The following is a 27,269-nucleotide window of genomic DNA, read 5'->3' as shown; positions in this document are numbered from 1 at the left end:
GTCACCTGGTCAAAGGAGCACGCTTCGTGGAAACCACACCACCAGCTTTTGTGTTTTGGTTTTTGTTTTGTTGGGAAGAGCTGGCTGACACTTCTCATCTTTACATTTTTTTTTTCACTTTCTTGGCAGTGAGGACAAGTGAATAGGTTCATTTTACAATTTCCCTTTATTAAGTTAGAACAGAAAAATAAGACTCTATAGGCTCCTAACCCTATTTCAATTGAAGAAGCATGTCCAATTTGAGGCACCCAAAGATACCTTCACCCAGTATCAGCATTGTTTTGACAGGGGTTGAATTTAAGCTGTACCATTTGCTTTCCTTTTCCTGGTACTCCTTAGACTGTCAACCATACATTTATGTGGTAGCTGTTCAAAGTTAGGGGTGCAGTCGCTAGCTGTGATAAGGCTTTTATCTTTGAAACTAATTGGTACTATTGCAGAATTTGCCCTTATGATCTTAGACTCTTTAGTGCCACGAAGCTAATAGCCCACAGATACTGTTCGAGAAAAGCAGTGCATTTTTGCATTGACTCCAAATGCTTGCTACTGCTCTTTAGATGTGCTCAAGAGGACCAGTCTGTGCAACCAAGGGACCATTAAGAAGGCATTGATTTCTGTGCCAGAGTGGAAAGTCATTTATACTTTTCTAACATGGTAATGCTCTTCCATACCACTTTCTCCATGATGGAGAATTATGAGCAGGAAAGTAAATGGTTTAAAACGAAGAGCTTTGTATCTATTGCCAATTGTCTAGTCCTTGAACCCCAGCTCTGCAACAATCTTGGTGAATAAACTTGAACAATTTACTTAACCTCTTTGTTCCTCAATTTTCTCATCTATAAAATGGAGCCTGCTTTCTAGAATTGGTGTGAGGATTAAATGAGTTAACAAATTAGAATATGTTAACTTGGAATAGATTCTGACATTTGGTAAACACCATACACATGTTAGTTATTATACTTATTCTCTTCTGGGATCAGTTTCAGAATTTGTGGCAAAGGTTGAGGTATCTGAACAGTCCAATTATATGTTCATTTTCTCTTCTTGGCAACAGCTGATGAAACCTATTAGTAGTATTAGCAATTGTGTAGTCATATTAGTAATAGTAACAAGAAGAGTGTTTTGTGTTTGTCTAATATATTTACTTTTTCAAAATCAAGTTGTATCAGCTTTTCCACTTTGTCTTTACCCAGTTCTTGATGGGCAAGGAATATTGCTTCATTAAACAAATAAGAAATGTGAAACATGGAGATTTTCTGAATTACTTTGCTGGATGGATCCAAAACCAAAGCTAAGCCTATTGTCTCTAAGAAGTTTGTCCATTCAGTTCTTCACATTGTATACAGGCATCGCAGCACAGACAGATGTTTCCAAAGTCCAATTCAGTCCTTTGAGAGATTAAGAGTAGGCATCCCAGGGTAACCCAGTTGATTTTTAATACTTCCCTCAAAAGAGAAGTGAGGAAGAGACCCGTGGAATGACCCTAAATTTTGCCTTCTGGAAAATTCGAGGAAGTGGTAATAGAAATCTTCAGGGTTCACACAAAAAGTCTTTTTTGATTAGAGGCTACTGCTGTACCAGAGCCTTCATAGGCTACAGTCCAGGAACCCAGTCTGATAGAACATTGCAGATCACCTGTGAACACCAGAATACGCAGTGTGGCCTGGGTGAGGCTCTCCTCTGGACAACTTCAAGTTCTGTTCTTCCTCTGCCAGCAAACCCCAGCAGATTCATTTCTTGCAGCTATTGGTTTTTTTTTTTTTCCCCAAAGACCTACTGAGGAAGATTTGTTTAGTTACTCCCAAAATCTTCCTTGGAGAACTGTGAGTGGTGGTAAAAGGGAGGTGGCTGCAGGGCACCATAACCCAGACAATGAGCCAGACAGGAAGAGTCTTTCCTAACCTGACAATGACAAGAACTGTGGGAAGTCAGGAGTTTAGGTTGCAAGTCTCCCACCTGTGCAGGTATCACTTAACCATCTGTATGAAGACCTCCTATCTTCAGTAGAATTAGAATGCCTCCTATCTTCAGTAGCTGGTAAGGCAGACATTTGAGATCCAAGAAAGAGTTTTGGCATTCTGCAAATTCAATGGGCCTCCAAACACCTTGTCCAGACACCATTCCTCAGGGCCTCCATGAAAACCAAACTCCTCTCCAGCAGCCTACACCAAAGCATCAGATACACTGGAAACAGGCACGAGGTCTCTCCCAAGGAGACTTATCATTGTTCTCAATGATGGACTGCAAAGGCTTTGCTCTTTTATGCAGCCAGACGTCTTTGACAACCATAGTGGCGAAAAATCATTTTTGTATTGAGCTGCTGTGCTGGCATAGTTCCACCTCACACATCTCTATGAACCAACAGCAAACTCTTACATCCCAAATAATTACTTTTGGTTGCCTGGAAAGTTCAAACCCCCAGTCCTTATTAACTGTTAGTCTAAGGAGATGACAAGATGGCATTTTGTTTGTCTTTATATATATATGTGAGATAGTGTTTAAAACATAGCAAAGAACTGTTATTTGACATATAATTCCCTAACTACAGTAAGTTGTGTGCCTATTTAATGCATTGTTTAGTCTCATATTGGCTAGAGCCACTTAAAGGAGCACTTGGCAAGATCTGGCTTTGCATTCTTGGCATAACTGCTCCCTCTTACTTTTTCACTTAACTTCAAATACCAAGAAGAACCCTCCACTTACTTTACATTTGGCATACTGTTTTTTGCAATTGGCCAGAACCTTTGCACGTGGCCTTCTGCATTCGTCCTAAGGTAATTAATGGCTTTGAAATATCTGATCAGCAAAAGCAAGGACACAAAGAGAAATTGTGCAACCAAAAGAGACCACACAGTCTTTTAAATTAAAACCTTTTGCATTAAATGCTGAGAATTCTGCAGAGATAAGGGTTTCCATGCCCCAAAAAAATGGCATTCTGAAATCCCTGGGAAGATACCCAGGAACACCATTATTGATTAAAGAAAACAGATCTCTTATATCTCCTATATAAAACTACATCATTGGTGGAAGTAAATAAAATTAAGGTTGCTACAAGCTTGGAAAGCTTAAAAAATATTTTTATCAAACATCAAGACTGAAATTCAGATAGAAGTGACACATCCTATTAGTGAAATAGGAGATACTGTTGTTTCTGTTTTTGGATTCCAATGCAGTATTCCTCCATCTAGCATCAGTTAACCATGCCTCTGTCAAAATCCTCCTGCAAATTATATGACCAGGAGAGGCCTCCATGCAACTTTATCCTAATGATCATAAATCTTGATATATCTTTTATTCCAATAAACTCACCTAAGACTTAACACCTTTTTCTTCCTTGCTGCTGAAATTTGCACAGAGAAAAGCAACTCCCCGCCTGACTCCTAAATGGTACACAAAGATTTCATATATGCTTCAGGCATTCCAAGTCCACTTAAGGTCATAATTTAGGCTCTGTATTGTATGTTATATTATTCTGACTCTCTGGTCACTCTCTCCAAAGTCAACTTGGTAGAACTGCTTTGGAATGACTTAGCAAAGCTGCACTCCTGGAAAATCTGAAACAGTCTGACGAGTTGTTGGATCAACTTTTTTCTGGAGATTTCCCTGATGGTCTCAGGCCAAAAGAAATTTACACCTGATTTCTTTCAGATTTCTAAACAAATATTCTATGAATCTCTCCTCATTTTCTTTTATCTGTGGCCTTCCTGAGGTACCAGAGAGGCTGTGTGATGGGCCCTTGTAAACTCGGAAAATTGGTCAGGCATGGAGACTGTTCTGTGAGTCTTTCTGGGAAGATGGTACTACCCCTGTGCCTTTTACTCTGATGAAATGGCTCTTTGCTCAGAGGAAAGTTATTTAGAAAGCCTATCCTGAGCCAACTACATGTGGCCAACTCCTGATCATCTACGAAACTGGGGAAAGGAGCACCAAGTGTTAGAATTCTGGATTCAACTGCTTTGACGACATGGTGGATTTCTCTTCTCCCTCTCCCCTGACCCTATCCCCAACTCCTTAATGAGGCCAGGGGACTTGTTTTTAAGTCCTGCTTCAGTCTCATCCTGCCCACTCCCCCTTCCCAGAGGTGCCATGGGCAGCAGAGGCCCTCAACCTCAGCACTGTCGGGGCAGGGAAGGGGGCATTCCTGTGCATTATAGGATGTTTAGCAACATACTTGATCTCTACCCACTAGATGCCAGTAGTCCTCTTCTCTGAGCTGTGGTAATCAAAACTCTCTGCAGACATGGCTGCCTGTCCCTTTTGAGGGACAAAATTACCCTCAGGAGATTTTGAGAACCACAGGAGTAGACAAGCATCCAGCAACTAGAGAGGAGGGAAAACCATAAATGAAAGTAACATACCAACTATCAGTCGCTGATTAACTAGGAATCTGTGATCCCTCGCCCAGCATAAGCAATGAGAAGAGTCATTGGGTTTTGAAAACTTTACTCTGAAAACATAAAAGCTCTTCCTATAAGCTACACAAAGACATTTGCAGGCCTTGCCTTTTGCCTTATAGCTATGGAACTCATTTATTTTAGTAAGAGAAGTAAAGGCAGGCAGAAATGTCCAGAGCAAAATTGTGTGCTTAGAAGTTTGATGGTGACCATCTGGAGCAAATGAAAGAGAAGCTGGCTGTCTTTGACCTCAATATTTGTGGCTGTTCCCTTCTCAGTCACATAATAAATAAACGCTCAAATCCTCACCAGCGAAAAAGTCTGGTTCAAAGGTAGTAGCCACAATTCTCCTCCTCCTTTCTTGTGCCTTTCCTTACTGAGTATTCTCAGTCATTTCACTGCCCAGTGACAGTCAGAAGTTCCATGTTTGGGTCTGACCCAGCTCCCCTACTGAAAAGCTCTGTGACCTTGGAGAAGCTACTTAACATCTTTGGGCCTTAGTGAATGGGAATAAAAACATTATATCTCAGAGTCACTGTGAAGCTAAACCATACAGAGATTTGGAAGCTGAAAGGGCTACCCAGACATATCACTATTAAAGGAATGAATTGGAAACTTTGCCTTGCCTCCCTAATCATGGCCCAAAAATTAGTTCAATGGTTTGACTTGCTTAAAGCCTTATAAACAATTATAATCTGTAAAAGCTAATTTGGCAGTGTAGCTTCTCCACATTCTTAAAAAGAAAAGCAGGCTAGTATCTCCTGCTCATTTGTCGCTTTGCACTTAGACCACCCAAGAGTTAAAATATAGATCTTCAGGTTGTGTTGCTCTTCATTTGCTCTCTTTGGACAAAGCACAAAAGAATTGGAGGCTATCACTTTACCATACTGAACTTGCTGAAAGTGTGTGTCCCCATGAGGTAGCTAGTTATTCACTGAGGTATCACACACAGGCAAAAGATTCCCATTCCCCCAAGTCAGCTATTGGTGAATTCTGCTGAGCCTCGAGAAAGCAGTGCTCAGCAGAGGGAACATACTCACTAATCAGAAAAGTATCTTTGACTTCTCGAGTTGCCCATCTAAACTACTTCCTTTTCACAGCTCAACTCAGGGGAATTGAATTTTTTGTTTGAGCATGATTTTGATGACAATGAAACAGTTTTGTTACCATACAGACCAGGGGCCATGTGGTTCTTCTATCACAGGAGCCTCATGTCCCAGAGACACAAGATTTGACGCAACTAAGAAACTTTTGAACCACACAATCAAGTACTGGCTTCTGCTATGAATTTCATTTTCTGTTTTATTTTGAGCTCTTTCCCAAAAAGAAGGAGTAAATTTTAACAATTTTTTTTTTCTGTCCTCCACAGTATCCAGCATGGGGCACTTAACAAATACTTTGATTTGATATTGAAAAAGTCATTCCAAAACTTGTCTCCTTCTACCAGTTCCTAGAATATACCCCCTGACTTTCCATTTACTACTTCCATCACTGTGGATCTAAAATTGAAGGAACTGGGGGAAAAGTCTACAAATCTACTTGATGTCACCTCTGGGGACCCCTTCACTGTTGTCTCCCTGAGAACTCCTAACTCAATAGTAAGCTAACCTTAGTCAACAGGGAAGTTTCAAAGGCTACTTGTAGTTGTGAGATCAGAAACTCCGCTCAATTCCTCAATTATTCCATTTATTTGAAAGGAGTTGTAACTGGCAAGGGAAGATATGCAACAAATGGTACCTCGCTGGCAAATAAGCTTCACAGTAGGCAAAACAGCTGGAGCAACCGTCTATAGAGAACACTACAAGTAATTTATTTGCAAAGCAGAACTGAAGAATTAGAGAGCTAGAAAGAACCACACACAGCAATCTTGCCCAGTGCGCTCTCTTCCCAAATGAGGGAACCAAGGTCTGGAAAAAAATGATGTGCAAGAGGTCACAAAGCATACTGGTGGGAAAGCCAAGATTACAGTTCAGTCACCTCACACTCAGTACAAAGCTCTTTGCACAGCTGGACACTTTAAAGTTAGCCTTGATGAACTCGTGTAAAGACAGTGCTGGTAACTACAGTTCATAAACCGAGACTGTCATATTCTTCTGGTATAATATATCAGATAGCCTTTGAAAACTGAAGCATTTAACCAATCATAAAGGCTTCTTTTGCAATTTCAATGACCCATTGGTTAACCTTATTGAGTCTTTTAATCTTAAATATGATCAATCTGACTGTAAATCTTCATAAATTAATAGGCTAGTAAATTAATGGGCTAGAGGCTCTTAAAAAGTAAAGACCTAATTTCCTTTTAGAGCTAATTTTGATTTGAAGTTACCTCAGCTGGATGACTACTTGTTGCATTTTGTATTACCTGTTAACTCAGAAGTTACCTGAAACAAAAGGTATTAATGATACATGGTCTCTGTCTCCACACATTCCTGATTTGCTAGTCTTCCATGAAGGTCTTCCATGAAGAAGCTTAAATTTTCCTACGTATTTTTAGTTTTATGTTTCTTTCCATTAAACTTTCCAGCCGTTCATAGACATATTTAGTTTGGCAGAAGGTAGTGGTGACTCATGGAATTAAGAAATTTGAAGGCAAAGCTACTGAAAATGGATCTAATTTCTCTTTGGGGTAATTTGGGAGCGAGCAATTGATAATTTGTCTAATTTTTCCTGGTTTCATCAGCTGCCACACTGCCAAATATTTGTTCCATATGGATGCTTTGTTATTCCTGAAACACATAACAAATTTCAGCTGCAACTATATCTAATATGGTCAAAGGGTAAGACTATTGTTGGCTGATTGTCTCATTGTTTTTGGCTAGACACCCTCAATCAATGGCTATTAAGTGAAAAAACAGGATCATCTTGAAACCATTTTCAGCATGTTCCTTCCTATGGATCCAGCCATTCCACTCTGAGTCTGTCAAGCACAGCAAATGTTCCCTATTAAAGGGATGACTGTTTTCAGCATATGCCAGTTAATTGCATTCACCTTATAATTCCACTCTCTCAATTTAGTGTGGAGATGTTTTTGGCTCTCCAAAGATTCCTTCTTTTCTCCTGATTTTTGCCTCAAAGTATGGAACAGATCTTTAGGGATAAGTTCTGAGAAGATCAATTCACACTCATAGAATAGGCATCATTTAAGGTTTCCTTTAAGATAGTCTGTGGACCCTGAGTCATAAGAACAGTAAGACTTGTGGAAGGTATTAGTGCCATGTCTAGTTGGAATTTCTGCAAATTATTAGTGCTTTGCAAGCAATTATGAAAATCTCCCTCCAGATAAGGCAGATGAGAATTCAGTAAAGCCCCCATGATGTGTAAGCTAAAGACACAGAGGACCTTACCTCTGAGTGGTTCTGAAGTAGGCACTGGACACTTAGTGTTATAAAGTCGTTCAGGGGGTGATTGACTTTAATCAATATAAATTACTTCAATGCCCCCACCATTGCATAAAACAGCAGCAGTAATAATAAAGGACAGAGAAGTCTATCTCCTAGAAAAAACTGAATTTGGTTCATAGCTATGGCAAGTGTTTTGCAGCAAGCAAAACTCTTGTTTATAATGAGCAAATTTGGTTTGATTAGCAAATGTTCTAAGGGGGCACGTGTTAATGTTTAATGAAAATGAAGCTTAGTGTGTGATAATAGATCAAGAATTAAAGCAACCTGAAAATTCATTAGAAATGCAGGATTTGGTGCTGTGGCGCATAAGGTAAAGCTTGTGATGCCAGCATCCCATATGGGCACCAGTTTGAGTCCCAGATGCTCCACTTCCAACCCATCTCCCTGCTAGTGCCCCTGAAAAAGCAACAGAGGGTGGCCCAAGTCTTTGAGCTCCCACACCCTGTGGGAGACCCAGAAGAAGCTCCTGGCTTCAATCTGACCCAGCTCTGGCCATTGGAGAGTGAACCAGCCAATGGAAGATTTCTCTCTCTCTCTCTCCCTCTCTTTCTCTCTCTCTCTCTCCCTCTCTTTCTCTCTCTCTCTCTCTCTTTCTCTCTCTCTCTCTCTCCCTCTCTTTCTCTCTCTCTCTCTCTTTCTTACTCTTTCTTTCTCTCCTCTCTCTCTCTCTAATAAAATAAATCTTAAGAGAAAAGAAATGCAGATTCAGGAGCCCTAGAGACCCCAAACCAATTCATCAAACTTTAACCAGATACTCAGGAAATAGGGTTTGAGGATCCCTGGCCTAGTCAGTAGGAAATAATAGGTACACGTTAATTGGTATTTCTCATCTGATAACAGAGAATACAAAATAGCGCTCAACTTTCACTGAAGATTTGAAAAATGATGTCAAGGCCAAGCTTGTTCCTGGTCATTAACAATAAAGGGACTGATTTACCCGCATCAAATCCAGATTCTCTCAAGTTGGTGGAGTTTTTCTGAGAGGAACTATAGAACTATAGAATGGCTCTAAGGATAACCTCTTGGCCTGACTTTCCGTGAACTGGAAATTGGAACTCCTAATTGCTGTGACTGCAATTTCCAAACCCATCACTGGGGCCAGGAACTGAACTCCAGTCCTTAAGATCTTGCCAGTTTCTTTTTCAATAGTTACATTTTTCAAGAACAGCCAAGTAAGAGTGCTTCAAAAAATACTTCTAATTGCATTGAGTGGGCAAATGTGCATTTTATTCATGTCACATTGCTTTGTGTTAATGCTCAGCCAGATCCTAACATCATTGCTTATGAGCTTGAGTTGATCCATTCCTATGGGGTTCGTTCTGAAATTAGAGAGAGATGATTTTAAGACTAGAAAATTGTATTTCTGACACCTTTGGGAAGGTGAAGAGTAAACTCCAAACTGATTTTCAAAGAGGTACAGCTGGCTTCCAGCCCTTGCTAGACCCATTCTGGAACTTGACAAGTTGCCCTGCCTCAACCTATTAAAGAAGTTCAAGGTACCTGAAGGATTTGCTTTGCCAAAATAAGATCATCTCACAGCACAACAGGTCATAGTGAGAGAGGGCCGGCTTGTAACTGGTAGCCCTTGAAATGACACTGGTTAAAAGGGAGGGCCTTAAATTAGAGAGTTAGGAAATCTACCACTCAATAACCTGGTCAATTTGGTGACCTTCCTCCCGGTCTCAAAACCTGTTGCCACTGGAGTAATTATATGAAGATGAACCAAGACAGTCCACCTCTGAAGTGTAATAATTGTGATCTTTTTCCAATTTTTCAAGGAAAAAAGTAAGTCATTGAAACAGTTTTCATGTACATTTCCATTGAATTTAAGGCACTTGCTATTTTTGACTATTTTCAAATCTAGAATAAGTTGGTATTGGTCTTTGGCCAAAATTATGTATTTGATTTGTTCAGAGTTAATCCAAATTATTTATTTCATTTTTTATTTTAATGTTTAACAGATTCAATATGATTCATAGATATGAATCCAAGAACATGATATTCCCTTCTTGCTTCCTCCCTCCCTCCAATACAAATTATTTTAATACAATATTCCCAACTCCTGAGGTTCTACTCATTGAGTGAATGTTGACAAGAGATTCTCTAATTTTTTTCTAGAATGAACATTTACTGTTTCATGGAAATCCCTAAACAAATCTGTTTAAGAAATTCAACAGGATGTAAGCTTATTGGTTGTTTCTTTTAGCATTCTTCTCTGGCACTATTGCTCAGTGCCTTAGCAAAGTGTATGAAAGTAAAATTACAGAAATAATCAATGTAATTATAGAATCATCAGCTTGGTCATTTGCTCTGTGCTACATAATACCCAAGGGAAGATAAAGCCATACCTTCAAAGAGGCTTCCCTCAAGTTTACAATAATCCTTTAAATAGCAATTGTACAACCCCATGCTTGAGTCAAATCTCTCCCCTCTATTTTTCCAGTCCATACCATCTATTGTGTACCTTCTCATTAGCCATACACTGGTGATGGAAATGTTAAGAAAAGCACAAATCCTCTGCTCATGGATTTGATATTGTAGAGTAGATGTCATAAAATGGCTTCAATCCCCACTCCAAACCCACCTGAATCTAGCCCACAGAAATGTTTTCTTTTTATCTGCCAAACTTTTTTTAACTTCAGAACTATAAAAATCAAGATATTTGAATAAAAGCAAAGACTAGTCACTTATCTTGAAAAACAGAGCAAGCTAGAATGGCTAGACCTGCATTCCTGAGTGCAGGATCCTCTGGAGCTTTTCAGGTGTAGTGTGCCCTTCCTGTTCACAGCTGGGCCCTTGGAGCCTTTATCCATTTATTTACCCTCCTGGCTTCAGCACAGAGTGACCCATGAGACTCCTGCTTCAGAAATGCAGATCTCTTTGTCTACTACCCCTCTGCCTTTCTCTTTTATTCAGTTCAGCACACATTAGTTGCCTTTGTACTATCATCCAGGTGCTACAGTAATCACTGCTGCTTTATATGAGTAAGACCCAAGCCTTGTCTTTACAGATTGTCATAGTTCTCAAACATAGCAAGGGTATATCTCAGCTAAAAGCTCAAGTGCACCTGCTTGAAGGAAGATCACAGAACTGGAAAAAAAATGGACATTCAATAATTTAAGGATAATTAAAGGGATATTTCTTCAAGAGCAAGTAGAAGTTTTGGCCAGTGACCTTGTAAAGCAGGAAAGGCCAGATTCCCAGCCAATGTAATGGACAGGTTATGCAATCACCCAGAGTGTTTAAGACAGTAGAGACCATCAAACCCAACTCCTTAGACAAAGCAAGTTGTAGCATTATAGTTTGTTTTGCACCAAGATCCAGAACAGCTGTTACCAATTCACTGGAAGATTACACATGTATCCTTACTTCCAGTCCCATCACTGGGTCCTCCTCATCACTCACCCAAACTATTGCAACAGCCTCCTCAATGATCACTCTGTGTCCAATCATGCTTGACACCAGTCATCCCACCCATGAGATTAATCTTCCCAAAGCACAGTTATAATCACTTTATCCCTTTTCTAAACAACCTCCAGTGACCATCCATGGCTAAGTAAATAGAATCCGAACTCCCCAATTTGACAGGGAGGCATTTTATGAAAGGTCTCTGACTTTCCAGTTATATTTCCTAATGTTTCCCTACAGCAGTGCTCACAAACTAACAGTCTGTAAGTTGTATCCAGTCTTTATAAGTATTTAGCTTGGCAAATATAGTAGTTTTATAAAAATTTGAATTATCTGCCAATATTTACTAAATGATTCTTTCCTTCATATTGGCTTATGCTATCTGCTTTACCCAAACTCCTACCACTCTGTTGCCTTAGTCTGTTCCACTTCACCTCTTCATGACTTGCTTTCGGCCTGGAGTCATTAGCTCAATGGACTAGCAGATTTACAAATGCTCCCTACATATGCCAACATCCAATCTAGATTACATACTACTGCCTGTGTTTTTTCCCTGGGTTTTCCTCCTGTTCTCTCAAATGTCACCTCCTCTGTAAAATCTTCTACCAGATGTCAACTCTGTTTCCTCTGAAGAGAAAAGCAATAATATGATTCTTGCAGCATGTATAATCTGTTCTATTTGGTGCTTTTTGGTGAGTGTTCATGCCTTATACCATATGGTTAGCTATAAGCTCCTCAAAGGTGAAGGCTACATTTTATTAATTGCTATAAGGTCCCACTTAGTCTGTCATATGCAGTACAGTCAATGTCTGCATGGACCTAATTAAGTTACCCATTTTTCTTTTGTCTTACAGGTTTAGATTAGGCATGTGTGCCCATAAGAAACAGTAACTCATTTCAAATGCAGACATGGCTGAGTAGGAAGGCCCCATGGACTTCTAGGCATTTTCCAAGTAGGGAGTGAGAAATGCTGTATCTAATGGGAACTACTGAGAAATCATAGGTAAACAAAACATGATCCTTTTTGTAGGAAGCTGGCTGTGATCTACAGATTAAAACACTATTGTATGCCTCTCAAGGAACATCAGCAAACCCTTTAGTATGCTCTGGTTGTGTTAGAATTACAGAAGTGATTCGATTCCTGGGGACCTGGCTAAAATGGTGAATGGAACCAATGCCAAGTCGAGTACAAATACCCTAGGAAAAAAATGAAACAAGTAGCTCTGCGTGCTACATTCAAAAGGGTCCATTTCTAACGGTCCTGAATACCTAGGAAGGGGCTCTTGTTTCTGTCCGCCCTGGCAGAGGGCTGTCAACAAGTCACAAGGTAATGGAGTCAAATTTCAGGCTCCAAAATAGAACCAACTTAATGAATTTTGATTGGAATGACCAATTGTAAAATACTGACCAGAAGGAAGAAAGTCACTCTTTAAAGGGAAACTTAGCGATGCTTTAAGGACTACTGTGCACCCAGCATAGGGCAAGAAAGCAAGAGAAAGCTGGAACGAGACAGCCAGAGGAGACAGTAATATTAGTATCTACCATGCTCCTACAGCATATGAAAGGTGACCTTCAACTTGGTTAAGCAAGCAACCTTGCACATATGTAGGAGTAACTATCATAAACCTATACAGTAAAGAACATAATAATTCAACAAAATGGTATTTTTTGTTTTTTCCTTTTGCTCCTAGACATGGCTGATCTCAAAACAGATTTAGTGAATTCCCAAATGCATATCTAGAACTGTCATTCTCCTCTTCTGACATGCACATAGTCCTGTGAATTATTCTCCTGATATTTAAAAGTGAGGAAGAATTTTTCACCTTCATGCATTCTCTGCCTTCCTGATCCTCAGCCCAGTAGAGGCATGGATGTGATCTATAGCATGAGAAAGGCCAGAAATACTGTGTGGGGAAAACCTGATTTGACTTTGGATTGATGCAAAGCTCATAAAAGCAGCCCTCCTATTGTGAAGAAATTTCCAGGCCAGTCTTTCCAACTCAAATGTGATGACAAATCCAGATTCTACCAGGGGTTATCAGGTTCACCTTGCACCTGCCCCTCTGTATGCCCGCGTACAGACAGGCTCCAATGCAGAGAACGCAGGCATCATTGGTTCCTCTTCTTTCAGCACCAGGATTCCTCCAAACAGCGACTTTTCTGAATTAAGCAGAAGCCCGCCTGTGTGCGTGTGTGAGCATATTTGAATAATATTTATTTTAGTACAGGAAAGACAACATTGGATAACAAAAAAAGTTCTGATTATGAGGTGAGGAGAGCTGGTTAGCCTGAAAGCTTTGAATTAGCTGTTTATAAGCTGGATATCTTTGGGCAATTCTGACCCCTTTTAAATGGTTACAGTTAGCCCTACCCGCCCACTGAAAGGAGTTTTTGTGAGCGTCAGATGAGAGATAATACCTGTGGATCATCACAAAAATCTCAAATAAATAAGGCCCACTACCAGTTTGAAGAGATAAGCTGTTAGAAGGGAAGATGTGCTGGACAAGAGTACCTTCTGAATTTGAAAGTGGGTTAGCCAAGACAGTATTCATGCACCTTCCACAAGAGCTTGGGGACTGCCATTTATTTTTGGGTCATTTCTGTGGACTGCAATTGCAAGGGCAAAATTAGGAGTCGCTGTATTATTGGTCAGTGCTTTTCATATTCTGACATCCCATAAGTAGGGATAGGAGGTTAATTAACTACATCTCTTGGGCAACAGAAATGATCAAGGCTGCCCCTGGAACACAGTTGTTACAAAAAGTAGGCTTTTGTTTCAGGGAAAATCTCCCACAGAGAAACATGGAACGCCAAAGAGAACTATAAATAGGACTATCATTTATGTCAATTATAAATAGATTCGTTCTCTTTTGATTAGACGACTAATGCTAGCTAAAAGTCTGTAGTTGAACAAAAATGAGGAAAACTCCTAACAAAATATTATTACATGGTAATACTTTTGATTTGATACTTTTTCCTCCCTAAAGTATTGTCTCTGATTTTCCCTAATGAGCACCTTCTCATTGGAGTTTTGAATTCAGTTTAGTTGTTTTTGAAGTAAGTTTGTTCATACTTCATCAGCTCTTAAGGATCTCTCCTTATTTTCTAGATCACACACATGCACACAAACACACACACATCTCTCTATAAATGGAAAAAACGTATAGATTAAAAGCCCATATTGGGAATTCAAAGGAGGTCAAAACTTTCTCCCAAGACGCCTGTGTGACCTAGTGCAGACATTCTCTTCTTCATGTAGGAGATCCTTTAGCAAGTTACCACAGACGTGTAAATCTCTGGTAAACACACATCAGCAGTGAACAAAGTGACCACAGGGATAAAGGAAACCATTAGTAAGGGAAGGGCCACATCCCATAGACAGTTGCTACTGAGCGCTGGTCCGATATGGAGCCCTTTTTCTCTCATTGTAGAGGGAGAAATATCTGGAGGGATTCTAGCTCTTTGGGTCTGGTTAGCCAACTCCTTGTCCTCTGCTCGCATTCATGACTCATCTCTTCCCAGAGCCAGGAAGGGAAATGGCAGCTTCCCATCAAGCTGTCTGCTAGGTTCATCCTGGGACGAGGGGTTGTGGATGGAGCAGCAGGGTGCCTCAGTCCTTAACCAGGCACACTGGAATGCAATGGAGAGTGTGCCTCCTCCCTGCTAGCCTGAGAGGATGGGAAATCTTGCTCCAGTCTATCCAAGTTGCCTCATGGAAGCTTCCAATTCTGGATCTCCCAGGCCCACCAGTATGAAGAAAGGAACTTTAGGTAGAGGTGGCTGGAAGCGGAAAGCAGATACAATGCAAAGGGGCTCCTCTGGAAAACTCCTCCCTGGTTGCAATGGTTTCAGTGGGGGATATTTTTAAAGAAATTTAACTTGTCAACTGGAAATTCACTGCCTGACCTGAGATTCAGGGGAGATTTGTGGAAAAACACTAATCAGGGATTTGGAAAGCCTAGATCCCAGCACATAAAGAAATATATTGAATATTTTTAAAGATATAAAATTCTTAGAACTGCTGGACAGGTTTCTGTGTGTGACCTCTCTCTTCCAAGCAGCATTGCTCAACAGCCCAACTCCCATCAGAAAGCTGACATCATGCTGTTGTGCAACTCACAGCCATAGCAGTGTCACTTTGCTAACTGCACTTGCTGTGCGTTTGACTACTGAGAAGCCAGTGGCTTTAAGTTTTGAGTCAGAAGTTCTAAGCAAGACATTCCCTTGAAACCTGAGCTCTCCGTTCTTCTAAAAAGTCAAAATATATTTGGATCTTGCAAATTGAGAATGTCAGAGCCAATATTTTCCCCTTTAATCAAATCCCAGGAATGGCACGGTGGGTGGCTGGGGGCCATATGCTCCCTTCTCCCCTTCCCTTCCCCCACACTCCCAGCCAAGATTCTCCAGGCTTGAGACAGCACAAGTGGAAAAGTAGCTCCCACCCTGTGTGTTCAGCCCTGAATCTCTATGTTGAGCACTGAATTAATGGTGGACTCAGACACAGTGGAGGGTGGGGGCATGAGCTTAAGAAGCCAATTTGTTCCCAGATTGTTATGTAAACAGCAAATAGGAGAGGCTTCTTCTTCCCACTTGTTTCTGCATTCCCAAAGATGTGGGTTTCTATCCAATAACCGGACTCTATCCAATATTAGCCTCTGACGGTTGACTCTTGATGGGGAATATTCCATTCACGTTGGATCACTCCTCTGGCTCCACTTAAGAACAATTTTCAAAATTGAGGAAATGAAGTCCTTTTCCATCTTAAATAGGCTGGCCTAGAATGTTCCTGGGAGCTTTATGAAGAGCATTGGGTCCTGGATTGTTCACAAAGGTGGCAATGGCCTTTAGTCTTGGTTCAATCAAACATTGGCACATGCAGGTGGCCATCTGATGTTAGTGTTTATCTTGTTCTTTCTGTGCTGCAGTCATCTTTCAGGGAAATCTAGGAATAGCAGAAAGATGACTTTTCCCTTGCCCCGGCTGCATGTACTCCCCTTGTGGGAGAAGGAAGGGAAAATTCTGTATTCACCAGGCTTCATGATTCACTCTTGAGGCTCAGTAATAACTTTGGTTCATGCTAAGTTTCAGAAGGGGAGCTTTCGAAAAGTTGCCACCATGCCTGTGAAGTGCCATGAGCCAATGAGCATACTCACATCACAACTAGTGTTTAAGCTAGGCCTTAACAGGTAGGATTTTGGTAGATGGAGAAATTCTGGGCAGAGAAACTGCCCCAGGGAAAAAACACATAGACAGCAAAGTGTTTGCAGGGGTACAAGACATTCCGTTAGGTGCTTGGGGATTATGCTAGTAGAGAGTAGTGCTAGATAAGCTCAAAAAGATAGGTTGAACAATATTTAAAATTGAAGAATAATAATAGCACTGTCAGAGCTCTTATATGTATGATACTGTTCTAAGCCTTCATGTGTATTTTTTTTTGAAGATTGATTTATTTATGCAAACAGCAGAGAGAGAGAGAGAGATACTCCATCTGCTAGTTTACTCTTTAAATGACCACAACAGCCAAGCAGGGCCAGACCAAAGTCAGGAGCCAGGAATTCTATCCATGTCTCCCACAAGGGTGACAGGGGCCCAAGCACTTAGGCCTTCCTCCACTGTCTTCCTGGGCACCCTTACATGCATTAACTCATTTAATCATCAAACCTCTCTGTAGATAAGGGAGTCTCATTATCAGTACTTCATAGGTAAGGCCACTGAAACAGAGAAGCACACAATGTACCTGAAGACAATTGGTTTTAAGTAAAACAAAACCAGAGTTTTAACTCCGGTATCTGACCTAAGCACTTAGGGTACCTGGTAACTTTTACAACATACTGTTCATAATGCATCTTTATTTTTTATTTTGTGCTTTTTCTTCTACCTCCTCTTCCCTAGAAGTGTAAATATGGGGTAACTGTTAAGCCAAGCTCATCTGTTCCTTCTTTGGGGAGACCTCTTACTTCAACAGTGAGAATTGATCTTTTCCTCCTCCAGGCCCCTCTTTATTTGTACTTACAGTAACTTTCCCAACCATAGTTATAGTAAAATGTGTGTTTGTTTGTGGACTTCTTCAGGCCAGAATTGATGCCATAATTCTTCTGTACATTCTCAGAAACTGAGACATTGCTTTGCATGTACAAAGTGCTCAATTATCATTGACTGAATTGATTTAAATACCAGAGGCCACAAGATGAGACATGAAGAAATATCCCTGATCCAACCATATGTCTTTGAGATCATCTTTCCAAAATCAAATCTAAACAAAACCAAACAGAAAACTAAGAAATGCTGAGCCCCACAGGGAACTCTCCCCCCTCCTAAAAACCTAAAACCCATAACAAACAGTTTGGAAAGGCACAACGTAGACAATCTTGGGCCACAGACCAAGCACACTATTCCAGGCTTAGCCTTGGCTGGCTGCAGAAGCTGCAACAGTTCTTCTAAATGCAAAAACGGGGCCACACGTGGGTGAGGTAGCTCACCGTGGGCTGTGAAGTTCCAAGATTTCTGAGAAGGCTCCCTTCATCCTAATCAAATTCTCAGCTTCTCAACCCTCAAACTCAAACTTCCTGAGGGAGATTCAAAAACATCCAATCTAATTAAAGCCTTTTTTTTTTTTTCACATTGAAGTCACAGGTTTTCACAGGGTGCAACGTGTTGCTAACCCAGCAGTTTCCAGACTACACTGCTCAGCAAGGCAGGTGCTGTTTTCCTTTTAGGGCCCATGTCCTTAAATTACTTTGCTGCATAGATGTCTCTGTGGACCAAATTCACCTGGAAGATTCCAGCCCAAGCTCTCCCCTTTCACTCTGTTCTTTTCTGGCCCAGATTTCTTTCTCCCATAGGTGAGGTTAGCTAATAGGAAGATAATGTTATCTTTTTTAAAGTGTATGTTTAATGTTTGCCTTTACTTAACTTGAAACTCAAAGAGTTAATGACAGTGGTAAGAACAGTATTAGACCTTCTGGAAGGATGTCAAATAAACGTGTGCTGTGGCCTACAATTGTCTAATAGACGAAACCAACTTAATATAGTTTCAGCATTACAGATCTGGAAAGTTTAGTGCTAAACTGTGGTTGGTACATACACAGATATTTACTGAGAATCTATTCCATGACAGGATTTCTTGTATGAGAATATGATATCGAAGCAAACTGGCGGGGTTCCTGCATTAGCCACTGAGAGTTTAGCCACAAAGGCACAGACGGCTGGTGCTGGGGGAGAATAAGGAATAGAACAACTGTTGTGTACTGTAATCATCTGAGAACTCCATAGTATATTTGCCAGGCTTTCCCTCCCACCTGTTAGAATGCACTTCCCATCAATCTCCCTGTTTCTCTTCTACAGTATTCATTGTTGCACACTCACTGTTAGAGTCACTGGTTTTAGATTCCTGGTAGCAAAGAAACTTTTCTGTTAGGTTCTGGTTGGGCTTGATCATTCCTCTTTTTATCCCAGCTAGCCAAGACAAATAACAGATTTTGTGATTTTGTGGCCTCCAACTGTTTTCTTACACACTGAGACATTGCAGGTACACTGCATTCTCTTGTCTTGGGAAGGCTCACAATTCCAGAAGTGTTCAGAAAAGGAAACCATAACATGTCATTGGGCTTAGATCTTGGCACCTCGATCTCAGGTTTGTGAAAGCACTGACTTCCTGGAAGTTCATTACTTGTCCTGTTTAAACAGAGTAGAGAACAATAAGAAACATTCAGTAGTTCTCATATTATTTGTTAGAGAAATACTGAACTGCTCTGCAGAAGGGAAATTAATAGTCTCTGATCTTTGAAAATAAAGTGCATAAAGATGTTACAGGTTTCGATACAATTTCATTGATGAGCCCAATCCCTTTGCAAGGACCAATTGGTCTACTCATAAAAGGTCGTGGAATAGACAAGCCAAACTAGGCGTAGGGAACCATTGGCCAATTCTATATACGACAGTTGTGACTCACTTGATGGAGAATTAGAGCATGAGTTTTGATATCTGCTCACTTTATCACCAGTAGCCTTTATGATTTTCCAAAATCCTTCTTGCTATCCTTTAACGTCATTATACTAACCTGCTAAAGCAAGACTCTCAGAAGCCCCTTTCAAGGCTGAACCTCCACGACTCTGTACCCTAGATCCCAAATCCTGACTCCAATTAACAGAGATTTAGGAGCAACTTTCAAAAACCCTTCTTCTAAAACTTCACACAAAGCATTATTGGAGTCCTATTAGAGCTGAAAAGAAAAAATCAAAACTGGATGCATAGCAGCAGGCGTTTCGTGTGGCAGCTGAGATGGTTTCATCCTATATGTAATTCCTGGGTTTGTGTTACATCTCTGCTTCCAATTCCAGCTTCCTGCTCATAATGAACCCTGGGAGGAATTAGGTGATGGCCCAAGAGTTTGGATTCCTGCTACTCATGTGGGAAAGCCAGATTGAGTTCCAGATCCCCAGCTTCTGCCTGGTCCAGCCCTGGCTGTTGCAGGCATTTGGGGCAGTGAACCAGTAGATGGTAGACCTCTCTGTCTCTGTTTTTCACTTTCTATCTCTCTACCTTTCAAATGAATTAACTAATAACTAGATGCATAGACATAAGGATATTGTATTGGCAAGCAGCATATAGATATTAAGAAAATGAAGTTGAAATAGCAAAGAAGCTATTTGAGCATAGCAATGAGATTGAAGACATAAAAGACAAAATAAGTCACTTATTTGTAATTGCTAGTCATTACTCTTTGTCACAGCCACAGTTTCCAAATTAGGTGGTACACCACCTTAGCTTTCAGATAGATATTGAACAGGACATTGTGAAGTTCAGAGCAGCATTTGATCAGGTCTAAGTTAGCTGCAGAACCATCAGGAACCCCTCTGTCTTCAAGTGGAACATTGTATGGTAGCCATGTTTCCATTCATGGCAGAAAGCTGCTGAGACCAATCAGAGCAAGAGGGACTTTGCAGCAAAGGTTAGACAGAGCCAAAAGGCAAACACAGCCCCTGTCACATCCAAAATAGTTCATTTAGCTCTTTGTGCTACTCTTTCATTCTTTGTCATGGAATAATTTCTAGGAGAGTTGTGTGAAAGTAAGGAATTTTTTAGGCTTTATCAACAAATGAGTGAACTGGGCAAGGAAAGCATGAAATTTAGCAAGGAAAAAGAGGGACAGGGGAATAATATAAAAGCCCTGGAAAAGAGTGCCTCCTATTTAGAGAATCTACTATGTAAAAATTCACACCTATAAAACAGATATACTCTGGATGAATTTATTCAAAATAAAGTAATTTTCAGTCTTCATCTGGTGACCTTGCATTTGACATGGTTGGGCACTTTCTCCGTGGGAACATGCCCTCTCTCTACACTACTGGATGAGAAGAAAGGGGGGTGGTGTTTGGTGTTCCCTGGAGGTCCCTCTACTTCCCTATACTTGTGCTTCATTTCTGCCAAGTGGATATAATATGAGAGGACTGGAAACCCCAGATATTCCGAAGATAATTGTATCAAGAGAGAAAGAGGAACTGCAGAATTATAGGGTTGGAAAAGACCTTTGAACTAATCAAGTCACTGCTGAGAAGGCAGTCCCTTTTTTGACATTCTGAGAGAGGCCTGTGCTTAAATCCTCTCGAGATGGGGACAACAAACAACTCCCTCCCCTGTTCTGCAAATAGAAAATCACAGCAATGGGACACCATGCCAATCTGTGACTTGTCTGCCTTCCTTATGAATGGAGGCCACCTTTCAATGACTCCTCATCTGAACTTCTTGGTTTGTACCTGCTTAGGAACTTGACCTTATTCTGTTTTGAATTACAATTATTTATGAGTTATTGCATCTCCCTGCTAGATTATAAACTCCTTGAAAGTCACAACTTTGACTTACCCATCCATTTTCACATATTACACAATCCCTAAGGAAGTGTCTTAAACATGGCAGGCAACCAATAATTTTATTTGCTTTTTAATGTGAGTTATTTTAAAGCTGTCTTGCAGTTTAGTTATGTAAGAAGAGTATCTAGATTAGAAATCATTGTCACAACATATTTAAATTTATATAATATTTAATCCATAAAAAGTAGGCCTGACACATTGTAGACAGTAAATAAGTTTATTGAGTGAATTTAAGGTGATTTAATCAAGGAATGACTACTGATAGTGGGTTCTCCCCTTCCCCCTGTGAAGTTGAGGCAGCATTAGTAGAATGCTTTATTTATTTGACCCTGACTGGGCTGTTTCAGCCTAGAATTGCTGATCCACAGGTATCATCACTGGTAATCCAGTGCTGATGTAACCTGTACTTTTGGTCTCTGCAATCACAAATCTGGTGAATTTCCTGGAAGCAAAGAGCTGCTGGACACTTTTAAGTGACAAAAAAAAAAAAAAAGGTAAATTGGGTCTCCTCTTTCCATATGGTCCAGGGCAAGAAGACAGAAGACCCTAGCTTTGCTCTTTTCCTTCCATCTTCACCCCTCACTATCCACAGCAGCACTGAGGCCTGCTCTAGAATTATAGGCACCTCTAGCTTGACTTTTTGTACTCCTTTTTACTCCATTAATGCACCCTGATGATCTATTACCCTCCTCCTCAAAATCTCTGTAAGAGTGTATCCTCATTTAACAAAATAATGTTGTAGTAGAGACATTTAAGGCATCAGTAAACAGGAAGCAATTTATTATTTTGCTCATGCTAGAAGAGGTTACTCTGGGAATAAGTTTCAAGAATACACTGGCTTAAACAATATTGAATATTGCTTTTCTTTCATGTAAGTAATCCCAAGATACATTGTTCAGGGCTGCTGAGCTGTATACCACACAGAACATCTCTGTTCCACAAAATCTACAAGGGTCCAGCTACTTTCTGTTTTGCCATCTTCTCATTGTGGTCCTCATCCAAATGGCCCAAGATGGCTGCTTGAAGACCCAACAGTACACATATGCTCCAGCAAACAGGAAGATCTTTTAAAATCACAGGATACATTTCGGTTGTTCTTTAAGGAAAGATCCCAGATGCTGTCAAGGGACACTTTCACTTATATCCCATTAACTTACAGCCACTAACTTTGGCCATCTATAGCTGCCAGGAGAATGCAGATTAGAGTCTCCAGTACCGGGGGGAAGAAAAAGAATGGCTGTTGAGCAATGACTAGAAATCTCTCCCAGAAGGACAATCTCTGAGCTCTTTAAGTCACGCCACTTAGGTGCTCAAATCAAGACAGTGCAAATTAAAGGTTGATCTAGAGTCAGCCTGATCCAGACATCAAACATGACATCATTACTTAATGAACTAGCTATAGGATCTCTGAACTATTTTCTATGCTATCAAAAATGGAATAATACCTTCCTCTTACATCCCTGTAGAATGAGATAGGGAGTTAGAGCTAGCACAGTGCCTGATATATAATAGATATTCAGTCAATATTTATTATGATGATGATTTCTGCCTGCATGACAGTGTATAAGACTGGCTCTGCTCCAGGCTTTAGAACAACTTGGGCATGCAAACACTAACAAACTTCCTCACGGCTGTATTTCTTGAGCAATTTCACACCCCATCCATTAGGCAGATGCGTTAGAGCAAATGAGTGGCTACTCAAGAGAACATCATTATCCTCAGTTGCCGTTTCCTTTCTGTCTTTGTTGCATGGTGTTAAACAAGACAAAGGCAATTAATAAATTTCTTAGAGCCATAAGAGATAACAATTAGGATTGGCAGACCTCAAAAAAAAAAAAAAGATTTAAATGCTGGGTTTGGGGGTAGTGCGATGTTTAGAATGGAAAGAGCATCCATTTTGCTTCACCTTGCTTATCAGGTCAAGAAAACTAATGTAAAAAGTTACTGTGGGGAAAGTGACTCCATTGGTATCATCTGCTACTCTATACAAGTAAATGGATAAAAGAGCATACTGGGCTTTGTACATTGTTTCGTGTTAAGTTCCCCTAAGAAGATACTCTAAGATGCACCACACATTGGCTTCTCTCTAGGCAGGAAATTTCTCTCTAGGCAGGAAGTTGAGAAGCAGTATAGTAAAATGATACTCAGAAAGCCCTGAATTTGAATTTTGAAACTCCTTAATGAATCCTGGCCATTTAATAGGCAGACCTGGAAATATAACACTTTTCAAGGCTCAGTATTTCCAACAGTTAAGCTAGAATAATATCAGTGCCCATTGCATAAGATTGTTGTTAGAGCTAAATGAGATAGTGTGTATGGAAGCCAGATGTCCTCAGGTTTGCCAGTCTCCTTGGGTATACTTCTTTCGCATGTCCACATTAAATGACTTGTGATCTCTTTTCATATTTCATTCTCTGCCCACAAGCTCTGAAGAATTGATGCATCTTGCTTCTCCCTTTTTCCCACGTTAGTCCATTCCACTGTCTGCTTCCAACTATTGCCTTTTCATAATTGTCACTCATGACTCCTGAAACTGCCATCCTGTTACCTACCCTCTTCGTTCTAGCTGATCTAAAGAATGGGCAAAAGCTGGAAACAAGAGAGTCATGAGTGCTTGAAATTTTGCAGGAGCAGAAAGAATAGGCATTAAAAGGGTAAGCTGAGGCCAGTGATAGTGGAGAGCTTGATTGCCTGTCTGTATAAAAAGAAGTAGTAGAAAGTTGTCAAAGATGATTTTAAGATTTTGAGTTTGCATAAGCAAGAGAATAATGGTACTGGCATGAGCGGGTCCCGAGGAGGATTTGATTTTGATTTGCTTCACTTTGGTTGAGAGTGACTTTGGCCAATGGCAGAGATGTTGGCTTTGGTTTTAGAGATACTGAATCACAGTGGATTGTTCAGAAGATGAACCATTAAGATACTGATTCAAAGCTCAGAGGCAGCACAGAAGAATAGGCTTGCAGTTTCTTTGTATAGGTGATAGCTAAAGAGTGGCCCTCCCAATACTGAATTTGTAAATTACTTTTAAATGGAAATAAAAGAAAATTGCCATTTTAAATCTCAAAAAAGCTGAACACCATCCAATTACATCACAAATAATCTCCCCTGAAATCTCATTCCTTTAGACCAGCTCTTGAATTTCTATTCATTATTATTTCTGTAACTAAAATTTCAAATCACAGAATCATAATATATTACAGTTGGCATAAACCTTAACATGTTCCTGGCTCAAATACCTAACTTGCATATGGGGAAACTGACCTACTGGAGAGTCTGGGTGACCCATCCTTGCTCACTCAAGCTGAATCCTGCTGCCAAAAATCCTACTACTAGAATTTCCGCTCTCCCTTGCTCATTTTTTCACCTGCAGTCCAACTACTGAAAACATGATTTTAGACATTCTATCTGCCTTAAAAATGTTCCTACTGACCAAAGTACAAACAGAGGTAGTAAGGAAATAGTGTGGAATAAGGTATCAGAAGGCCTGGATCTTAGTTCCACGCAAAAAGAACTGGCTGTGTGGCCTGGAGAGAGGCATTTAATCTCCCAAATTCTCAGTTTCCTCACTTGAGTAGCAAGAGGATAGGTCTGAATTAGTTCTAAAAGGTCTTCCCACTCTAACATTCCATGATTCTTGGAGGAATCAACTGGATTCATGTCTTCCAGTCCCACACAAGATGGAGAAACAGGCCCATCCCACATTTGAGGCCATCAGGACAAATGCTGGCCTCTCTCCGTGGGGGCTGGAGAAGAGAAGCAGCTGAAGCAACACTATCAGTTTCCTTCTCATTCAGAAGAGAACAATCGCGTTCCTCCCGGGGGAAGCCCTTCGGATTTGGACAATGTGGGGTCTGTCTAATGACGGGAACCAAGGATTACTGTAGAATGAGGGTGCTGAGTGGTCGTGATTCTGAACACAGAATCAAAGATGGAAGGAAAGCCAAGAGGTCCGTAGGTCCAGTCCCCTGCCTCTGCAAAGCCTTCCAAGGCAGATGGTTGTCATCCTATGTTTAAAGATCTCCAGGGTAGCAATTGCTCAGCTTCCCACAGCGCCCAGGGTCGACATGCTTCTCCCTTATAATCAAGAAATTCTTCCCAATGTTTAAAGTGGAAATACTTTCAATGCAGCTCAAGTCTGTTTACCCTTGTCTAGTCCTCAGTGGAGATGAGAAAGAATACTCTATGTAACAGGAACCCTTCATATACCTGGCCGTGGTGATTAAGTCACCCCTTAGCCTTTTCATTTTGGGGATAGATTTTAACTTCATTCTCCACCCAGTTAATCATTTTCTTTCTTACTCCTAGCTGGATCCTTTCCAGATTCTCCAAATGAGTCTTAAAATAGGAGGATGAAATCTGAGTTCCCACTCTAATTAAAACCTCAGCCATGCCAAGTTTTACAGAAAATTACTCTAGAGGCTTTCATTTTATAATTTTCTACACACACCCGCTTCATATGACAACTTGTTGTAGTTTCTCACTCAAGGCCTGCAAATATTTTACTATAATACTTGTTTTGTCCATTTTCAACATTTTTTCTGCTTTTAATGACACCCTCTTTCTACATTGTGAAAGGCATTTTTAAATTTGAATCCTACTATCCAACATTTGAAGCTCTTTTCCTGACTCGGAACACTCTGGGAGAGCATTCTATTCTATTATTTGTTATTAAGGAAGGAATATTGATTTATATCCATCCTAGAAGGTGTGAATATCATTCAATCAGCTCTCCCCATTCCCAAAGCAAGGTTTGAACATGAAAAACAACACAGATCACCCCTCTCCATTCATTTATTCCACAAACACCTTCTCTTTGAGCACCCAACAATAAACACTGAGGATTCAGAGATGAGCAAATCAGTTTCTGAATCCACTCATCCATGTGAGCACACATTTATACAAAATGTATTCTTTAAGCACTTACTCTATGCAGAGCTATTGTGGGAAACATGGCTGTAGCAGAGAACAGGGACCATAAGGCTCTTGGCTTCACAGATCTCACATTCCAGTGAGCATGGGGGAACAAGGAGACAAAGCCCAAGTCAACCAGTAAGTAAACAGGGCCATGTCAAATCTTGATAATGTTTTGAAAGAAACAATGGGATGATAGACTTGAAGGAGGTGGCTACCTTAGATAGTGTAGACAGGGGAGACCTCAAGGAGGAGGAGACCCTGAAGACCTTACAGCTTAGCCAAGTTCTGTTATTCTGAACCAATCCCCTTTAGTAAACCAACCTTCCTCATTTTGTCTTCTCCAAGACCCAGAACAAACTTTTGCTGCAGTGTTAATGGTTGATAATGCACTGTTCCTTGGTTAATTATTTCCATTCCTAAAGGACTTGCTCTTTCATGTTGTTTAATCAAGAGAAGTGATAAATGGAAGGAATTTCAGGATGTGTCTTAATTCCTCAGGAAGTTAATCGACATGACTGGAAAACAGGAGTCCAGTGGTTAACTTAATGTGGGGAGAGCAGGTGGACTTTGTACCATAAAATAGAATTCTCTCTAGAACTTATAACCTGGAATGGGCCAATGAACTTGAGGACTCTCCCAAATGAGTATTCCCATCTGTCTCCTAAGCTTTGTGCATACAACCTCTGGAACCACACTCTGATGAATGCCCACCTAAGGAGATATCTTGGATCCTATAGTGTCTTTGGACATTGGAGTTGGCATTTAGAATGCCATTACAAGTCACAAGCAGTTAATGAGGAAGCTAGCCCTGGGTGTCTCTGAAATGTATAACAGAAAGCAGGCTGTAGTGGGAAGCGGGAATCCTGACCTTGCCTCAGCTTCTCTATGAGACAGGCACTAGACTTCACTAGTTTTCTCAGATAATGGAGCTTTTTGAAAACTGTTGTATATCTCAGTTCCCTCTTTCCAGGAAAATCCATTAACACACATAATTATACATCATGCAGAAGGTTCACAGGCCTCCTACCAAAACATATCCATGGATTGGAGGACTTCTAAGAACCTAACCAGTGCTAAAATGTGAATAAGTTTCTGCCCTCAGAATATGTTGACCTCTTGGTCTCTGTTTTTGATTAGCTTATGAACACCCTGAAACCAGACCAAGTATCATACATCCTCTCAAGATTCCTTTCAGCCTTGCTGAAGAGCTCAAGGCACAAGGGATTCTAATACATACAAGGGAACATCAAAAATTTGTGGGACGATGATTAAAAGATAATGTA

General features: G+C 40.5%; 1 protein-coding gene across 11 annotated transcripts in view; it reads left to right on the top strand.

Moving 5' to 3' along the window:
* Positions 1 to 27,269, top strand: part of IGF1 (insulin like growth factor 1) — a 77,017-nt gene that overhangs the window by 10,292 nt on the left and 39,456 nt on the right. The gene's annotated exons all lie outside the window — the stretch shown is intronic.

The sequence above is a fragment of the Oryctolagus cuniculus genome, chromosome 11 (assembly GCF_964237555.1).
Source record: "Oryctolagus cuniculus chromosome 11, mOryCun1.1, whole genome shotgun sequence".
Classification (NCBI taxonomy): domain Eukaryota; kingdom Metazoa; phylum Chordata; class Mammalia; order Lagomorpha; family Leporidae; genus Oryctolagus; species Oryctolagus cuniculus.
This window is presented reverse-complemented; position numbering and strand designations above follow the sequence as displayed.